The sequence below is a fragment of the Macrotis lagotis genome, chromosome 1 (assembly GCF_037893015.1).
Source record: "Macrotis lagotis isolate mMagLag1 chromosome 1, bilby.v1.9.chrom.fasta, whole genome shotgun sequence".
Classification (NCBI taxonomy): Eukaryota; Metazoa; Chordata; class Mammalia; order Peramelemorphia; family Peramelidae; genus Macrotis; species Macrotis lagotis.
This window is the reverse complement of record NC_133658.1, coordinates 778153762-778161050: the sequence shown is the minus strand read 5'-3', so window position 1 is coordinate 778161050 and position 7289 is coordinate 778153762.

The window sequence follows — 7289 nt, the reverse complement described above, 5'->3', positions numbered from 1 at the left end:
ATAAAATCTACTTAGTTTTCTCTTGAAAAGTGCTATAAAATCTACTTAGTTTTATTCATTCATTCAATAGTTTTTTTTTCCCTTTAAATATTATTAATTTCTCATTTGCTTTTCAGGATTTCTGATTTGGTATTTAATTACAACATGAAACTTGTCCTTTTTCAATTTTTTTAGTTTTATGAGCAATTTATTGATTTCCTCTTTCTCTGCTTTAGAGATATAAAATTTTGCCTAATAACTGATTTGGCTGCATTCCACAAGTTTTGGTACGATTTCCTTTGATTTTCATTGTCTTCAAAAAATGGATGATTATATCAATGATCTTTTGTTTGATCTTTAAAATTAGGTTATTTTATTTTCAATTAATTTTAGTTTATCTTTTGATAGTCCTTTATTACCTGTACTTTTTATTGCATCATGATCTGAAAAGAATGCATTTAAAATTTCTACTTTTGGGGCAGCTAGGTGGCACAATGAATAGAATACCGGTTCTGGAGTCAGGAGTACCTGAATTTAAATCCGGCCTCAAACACTTAATAATTACCTAGCTGTGTTGCCTTGGGCAAGCCACTTAACTCCATTGCCTTGCAAAAAAAACCCCTATAATTTCTACTTTTCTGCACTTGATTGTAAGATTTTTATGCCCTAATACATGGTGTATTTATGCAAAGCTGTCACCTATTACAGAGAATAAAATATATTCCTATCTTTCTCCATTCAATTGTCTCAAAGATCTATCATATCTAACTTTCCTAAAAATTCTATTCACTTCCTTAACTCTCATTGCTTATTTTGTGATTGTGCTTATCTAATTCTGACAGGGGGTGAAGGTTCCCTACTAATATAGTTTTTCCTGTCTATGTTTTCCTCTAATTCCTTTAAGAATCTGGATGATATTCCACTAGGTACATATAAATTTGATATTGATATTATTTCAATGCCTGTGATGCCTTTTTGACAGATGTAGTTTCCTTCCTAGTTCCTTTTAATTTCATATATATATATTCATATATTCATTTTTTTATTTAAGCTGAATCATACTATATTCTGTTCCAGTCTCTTTTATTCTATGTGTATCTTGCTGCTTCAAATGTGTTTCTTATAAACAATATATTGTGGAATTTTGAGTTTTCATCTATTCTAATTATCCCAATAGACATATTACCTTCAAGAACTAAAGTATCATTACACCATAATTGATTAATTAATTCATACCCATATCCTCTGGCTAAGCGAACACTTTTCAGCTGTGATAAGAGAAATAAAATTTTTAAGACTTACAGTGTTATCTTTCCATATTAGGGATGTATTCAATTTAGTCTCATTGATAACATTTCTTTCTGTTTATTTTTCTACACATCTCTTAAGTCTTGTATTTAATCATCAAATTTTCTGTTCAGTTTTGGTCTTTTTATCATGTAAGGTTTAAAGTCTTCTATTTAATTGAAAGCCTATCTTTTCCCCTCAATGAATATGCTGAATTTTTCAGGGCAGTTAAATCTTGGTTGTAATCCAAACTCCATTACCTTCCAGAATATCATATTCCAAGTGATCCTTTAATGCTGGAGATAGGTATTGCATACTCCTGTGTCTGCTTGATATTCAAATTGCCTCTTTTTTGGCAACTTGTGGTATTTGCATCATTAACTAAAAATTCTGCAATTTGGCTACAATATTCCCGAAGTTTTTATTTTAAATCTCTTTCTGGAGGAAGTTGATGGGTTCTTTCAAGGACTATTTTATCTTCTCATTCTAGAATATCAGGACAGATTTCCATGATAATTTCTGCATGATATTTTTTCCAGACCCTTTTTCTGATCATGGGTTTCAGGTAGCCCACTAATTTATTAATTATCTCTTCTGGATCTAATTCCTTGATCAGACATTTTTCTGAAGAGGTTCTTCATATTGTCTTCTAATTTTTTCAGCCTTCTGATTTTGTTTGATGAAATCTTGGTGTCACAAAGAGTCATTGTTTTCTATTTGTCCAATGCTTGTTTTTAGGGTTTTAGTTTCTTCAGTTAGTTTTTGTTTTCCTATTTGTGTTGGTAAATTTTACTTTTAGATAGTTTTATTTCCTTTTCTAGTTGATCATTTTTGATTTTAAATTAATTGTTTTATTTTTCTATTTGGCCAATTTTTCTTTAAATGGTCTTTCTTTCTTCAGTCAATTTTTCTATGCCATCATCTTAGTTACAACCATGAAGTCATAGGTTTTGTTCTGTTATATACTGTGCACAGTTAATTTTAATTTTTCTTCCCCCTCCTTCTGAAAGGTTACAATTAAGCACTGAAATATGCATAAATATACATATTCATGTATTCACATGCATATATATATATAATCACACATAGGTAGAACACATATATTCACATTTATATATACATATTATTATATAACCATATATATATATACGTAAATTCATATAAACATACATCTTCATAGATATCTAGATATTTTGTGTGTGTATAATCTCACATTTTTTATAACATTTCCTGAAATCAACAATTTCCTCCTCACTCTTCTACTTCTACTTGCTACCTTGCCCTCCTAATTTCTTGACCTAGCACACTTCAAAAAATCTCTCTCTTACACATACTTCAGTGCTGCCTCCCATTGATCTACACACCCTCGTATGCCCTCCTTTACATTGATCTATACTCCCTTCCTTATAATCTGTTATTCAATTTCCTTACCCTCTCAGCTCGCTCTTCTTATTTCTTTCTGAACTTAGAATTTGATGCCCTTCTCTCTCACTCTTACTCTCACTCTCTTGCTTTCACCCTCATTCTCTCTCACTCCCTACTATTTTACTTTTTAGAATCTCATTCTACTAAGCTCTATCCCAATCTTTCCTTTAAACTATCTAATTACTAACAATCTTAGACCTTTGGTTTGCATTTTCACATACAAATAGCAAACAATTTGTCCTTTTTGAGTCCCCTGTAGTTAGTCATTGGTGTTTATCTTATATATTTCTTGTATCTCGTGTGTCAAATTTTCTAGGAAATTCAGGTGTTTTTGTAACATAACTCAGAAAATCTGGTAATTCACTGAATGTCTTTTTTTAATTATTCAGGATTATGCTTAACTTTGCTAGGTATGATCTAGTTGGCCACAACCACAAATCTTTTGTTCTTCAATATGTTGTTTTCCAAAGCCTGCAGTCCTACTGTAGGTGCTGCTAGTTATTCTATAATTCTAATTGTGGTTACACTTTGAATTTTTTTTCCTTGTTGCTCTTAATTTTTTCTCCTTAATCTGAGGACTTTGGAATTGGGTTATAATATTCCTACTAAGATCCCTTTCAGGTGATTATAGGTGATTTTCTTTTCCTTTCTGTTTGCATTTCTCTCTTGTTCTAACACTTCAGGACAATTTAATTTTTTCTTGTTTTATTCATTATATCAATATTCTTGTTGTACACTAATATTATTTGTTTTTATTGTAGTTTTCTGATAGCCTGCTGTTATTTTTCTTATGAGATTCTTTCATATAGTCTTCTATTTTTCATCTTTTCTAATTTGTTTTATTTTTTGATTTCCCCTTGTCCATTTCTAATTTTCAAGGAATCATTTCTTATTCAAGATTCTGAATCTCCTTTTTCAGTTGTTGACTTTCTTTTCATAATCTTCTTAATGTTTTCTTGAATTGTTTTCATGTTTTCCAGTTTTCCTCAATCTCTCTTATTTGATTTTTAAAGTATTTTTGAGTTATTTTATGAATTCTTTTTATTAGGTACCAATTTGACAACACTCTTTGGGATAGGAGAACCATTTTTTTTGTTTCAGCATCTTCCTCTAAAGATAAATCCTAGCCTTCTTTATTCCCAAAGTAACAGCCTATGGTTGGATTCTTTCTCCTTCACCTGATCATTTCAATTTTTTTAATTTTTAATAATTTTAATTCATTTTTATAATCACCTTTAGAACTGAAGTGTGAGGAATGTTACTTTTGGTCTCAGGAACTTTGTCCTGAGTCCAACATCTGCACTGCTTAATCACTCCAAACAACAATTAGGGACTTTCAACATACTATGCTATAAATGTGCTTACTTTCTAAGAACATTTCATTGTCTATAACTTTCAATTCTCCCCTCTGCCTTGGAACCAAGACTGAGAACTGAGTTTTCCTCTAAGTTTCCACAGCCAGCAGCATCTCCACACCAGCGCTTCTGTATTCACTAGGTGTGTGCTAGCTCCTTCTTGCCTAGGACAGCATTGCCAGCACAGCATCAGGGGTTTGTTCCCTCTCTTCCTTTACTCAAAGGTTGGACTCCTTATTCTGTCTTGAAGGTGCAGTTACTAAGACTGAGGCAGAGGCTATCTATCTCCCACTTCCAGTTGCCCCCCCCCATGCCACTTGATTTCAGAAAAATAACTGGAGATGTTTATACTTCACTGGATCCTATAATCTTAGTTCAGATCTTTTCTAGTTATCCTGAGGACCACTATGTTGCCCTAATTCTTTTTTGTCACTCTACTTTCATTCTGATGTTCATTTTTAGTGGTGGAGGAGATCTGAAGAAATTGGAGTTTTCTAACATACTCCATCATCTTCCCAGAATCCTTTTCAGAATTAATTTTTTAAAAAATGTAAATGTTGGTGAAAGAAGGCTTAAAATACGTTATGTGAAGTGAATATTCAAAAGAAAGACATAACGCAAAGTGCATAAAATCATAGAATTTTAGGGTTTAAAGGAATTCCAAAATAGGGATCTATAGGAATAGGATTAGGAAACTATCCCTGAATGGGAATCCTTTTTTGTAGCATCCCTGAAAAGTTCCCATCAACCTCTACTTGAACACTTCCCCTGAAGAAAGACAGATACTTTCTAAAACAGTCCATTCAACCTTGGAAAGCTTTTAATTAAGGAAGATTTTTCCATGCATCATGGCTAAATCTGTCTTTTCAAAATTGTCATCTTTTGCTTCTGGTTATGAATTACGGGGTCAACCAAATCAGGCAAAATCTCATATACTGTATAACAATCTTTCAAGTACTTGAAGATAAATGTTATGTCCCTATGAAGTTTACTCTGTGCCAGGATAAAACTTCCTATTTACTTCAACCAATGCTGATGTCACAGACTGTAGATCCAGGATCATTCTAAATACTCTTCTTTGGATCTGATCCAGATAGTAAATAACATTAATAAAAATGCTACTCAGAACTTAGTATAAGACTCCAAATGTGGCCTGACTAGGAAGATTAGACAGAATTGTCTTCTCTCCATCTGGAAAGTATACTTCTTTTCAATACAACCTAAAAGTTCATTAGACATTTTTTTTTCATACTCTGGAATTGAATGAATTTTATTGCTTTGTATATTTCTAGGTTGTTTCCATGGGAATTCTTGTCTAGTCACACATGCCTTAACCCATAGGCAATATTATTATCCCCAATTCCTAGTTTTCATAGGAAAAGACTTCATGCTCTCATGGAGAAGCACAAGAGTGATTAATAAAAAACATAATTACCACCCTGAGTCTGAAGTCCATTGGTACTTCACACTTATAGCAGGAATCTAGAAAGAATCTACTCAATTAGCCCACTACTCAATTAGTCCTGTTCACATTTTCTCGTGGCTTCTTTTTTTTATCAACTGTATGTAACCTCTACTTAACGTATAGAGAGCTGGGTTAATCTTTATTTTAACCCATTCAAATTACCTATTGCATTTACTTCCTGTTAAGCACTAGCTGAGGGACATCACCAATATATTTTTTCAAACCAATAGCTAGGTTTCTCTTGTAATTCAATCTTAGAACTTGTTTGAACATTTAAAATAGGATAATCAGGTATGTCCTCATCTTTAGAATCTTCTATTCTTCTAGCTAAACACCCTCTGTTCTTATAGCTGATCCTCATGTGGCATGCTCTCTTGTCCTCTCACTATTTTTATAGATCTCTTTTGGCTGCTCTCCAACATAGGGATTTCTTTCCAAAAATATTGTTCCCAGAAGTGAACACAGTAGTCCACATAGTACAGAGCTTAGAACTATTACTTTGTCAATAGGAAGAAGGACAGATTAAAATAAACTGAATAGACAATGTACTGTGAATGACCTCTCTACCACATTCATAGTTTGACAAGGCATTATATTTTCTTGGCACTAAAAACTACAAGCTCCCAAGGTTTCATCTTGCTGTTTATGCTAAAGAATTCTTGCAGAATTTGACCTTCTCAGCTGATCCCTTGCTGCCAGGGTTGTATCTGACTATTAGTCATAACATTTTGAATAAAAGTATGTCTTTGGAATTACTCTGACTGATTGTTAATTCAGTGAGTAAAAGTTCTCTTTGCCAGGTCATTAACTTTACTAGAAGTCATGCAAACATCTTGGACTGAAGAATTCGAGCTGCAAAATCTATGAGATGAAAGTAACTTGAGGCCAACCACTCAATACTATACCTGAACAAGAATCTTCTCTTCTGGATATCTGATAAGGAATCATACAGTTTTTGCTTAAAACCTTATGGATTGAGGCTCATGTTTTGCATCTGAATAGCTATCATTGCCAACACTGCCACCACCCTCCCTACCCCCCCCCAAAAAAAAACCTAACTAAATTTATCTCAAGAACTTCAACCCATTTTTTTTGCCTTCTGGAGCCAAGGAGAACAAATCAATTTCAAATTCATTTTCCCAATTCTTCAAGTACTTTGAAGGCAACCATCCTATTTTCCTAAATGTTCTCTTCTATAGACTAAATGTGCAACGTGTCATTCTGTTGTAAGGCTCAAATGAGATAACATACATATAAAGTTTTGTGAAGCATAAAGTATATAACTGCTAATTATTTTCAATACTATCAGCATTATCTTCTAAACATAAGATGATATTCCAGTTCTGACCAGGTCAAGCCAAGTAAAATTGTTTACTAGCTTCTTATACTGTGCACTCTACCCTTCAAAGGTTATTAGTATTTTTTTTTTGGTTACAAAATCTCTCTACCATCTCATATGAAGCATGTACAGTTGTGGGGGGAAAGGGGGGAGGGTTGGTGTCATCTTGGATGTTGAAAGAATTCATATAAACCTGAGATTTTAAAACTCTTTATAATTTATTATACAAGCATGCAAAGTATACAGATTAAAATCTTTTCTTCTCCTGAAGAAGCAGCAAGCACCTTCTAAGCTTCTAGAGGGTAGGTGAATAAGAAAAGGTAGGCAAGATTTGTTTGAGAGAGAGAGAGAGAGAGAGAGAGAGAGAGAGAGAGAGAGAGAAAGGAGAACTAACTGGACTGAGGTTCGGATGATGTCCAGGGTACAGAAATCTGGGTAC